Here is a 1,416-nt window from a genome sequence, read left to right as displayed (position 1 = left end):
AACGTATCCTAATTCTCGCTGCAGACATCATTTGTTATCATAGACATGGGTAAGAGATTTTCTCTTTAGTGATGGTCAGGAATCATACTTAATTTGGTTGTCCCTTTGAATCTAGATCTTGGGATCTCCAGTCAGCTAGGTTGGGTTGCCATTAAGTCGGTTCTTAATTTGTAGGCTTTAATCCCATTCCCCTCGATGATCTCATAACTTGATCTCTAGTCAAATCTTTTGTTAACGGATCCGCAATGTTATCTCTTGACCTTATATATTCAATGGAAATAATTCCATTTGAGAGCAGTTGCTTAACGGTATTATGTTTACGACGTATATGACGAGACTCACCGTTATACATATTATTTTGTGCCCTAGCCATAACTATTTAGTTATCACAATGGATGCAAATTGTAGGCACAAGTTTGGGCCACATTGGAATATCTTCCAAGAAATATCGAAGCCATTCTGCTTCTTCTCCTGCTTTATCTAATGCAATAAACTCGAATCCCATTGTGGATCTGGCAATGCACATCTGTTTGGACGATTTCCAAGAGACTGTTGCACTTCCCAAGGTAAAGACATAGCCACTAGTAGACTTAGAGTCTTTAGTGTCGGATATCCAATTAGCGTCACTATACCCTTCCAGTACTGCTGGATATCTTGTATAGTTCAATCCATAATTACAAGTATATCTTAGATATCTAAGTACTCTTATTACGGCTGTCCAATGATCTTTCCCTAGATTACTTGTGTACTTGCTCAATTTACTGACAGCATATGATATGTCAGGACGTGTGCAATTCATGAGGTATATTAAACTTCCAATTATTCGGGAGTACTCTAGTTGTGATACACCTTCACCCATGTTCTTCATTAAATAAAGACTAGCATCCACAGGGGTTTTTGAAAGACGGTCATCATGTTTATTAAATTTCTCAAGGATTTTTTCCACATAATGACTTTGAGACAAAACATATCCATCAGATGTTCTAGTAATTTTAACTCCTAAAACTACATCTACTACTCCCATGTCTTTCATGTCAAACTTAGTGTTCAACATTTTCTTGGTAGTTTTTATAATTTCATTATTACTACAAATAATGAGCATACCATCTACATATAGGCGAACAATGATATATCCTTTTTATGTGTCTTTCACAAAAACTCATTTGTCACATTCATTTATTTTGAATCCCTTTGACATCATAACATTATCAAATTTTTCATGCCATTGTTTTGGAGCTTGCTTTAAACCATAAAGAGATTTTACAAGCTTGCATACTTTCTTTTCTTGCCCTGGAACTACAAAACCTTTTGGTTGTTCCATGTAGATTTCTTCATTAAGATCTCCATTTAAAAATGCAGTCTTAACATCCATTTGATATATTTCAAGATTGTATAAAGCCGCTATAGCAATCAACA

General features: G+C 35.2%; 1 pseudogene; it reads right to left on the bottom strand.

Annotated features, from left to right (window-relative positions):
* Positions 1-379: 379 nt before the first annotated feature.
* On the bottom strand, positions 380-1,024 carry LOC145802680 (secreted RxLR effector protein 161 pseudogene; annotated as a pseudogene).
* Between the last annotated feature and the right edge of the window lie 392 nt (positions 1,025-1,416).

Source organism: Camellia sinensis, chromosome 11, assembly GCF_055761805.1.
Source record: "Camellia sinensis isolate YWXY chromosome 11, ASM5576180v1, whole genome shotgun sequence".
Classification (NCBI taxonomy): Eukaryota; Viridiplantae; Streptophyta; class Magnoliopsida; order Ericales; family Theaceae; genus Camellia; species Camellia sinensis.
The sequence above is the reverse complement of the archived record's forward strand: the minus strand, read 5'-3'. Positions and strand labels throughout refer to the sequence as shown.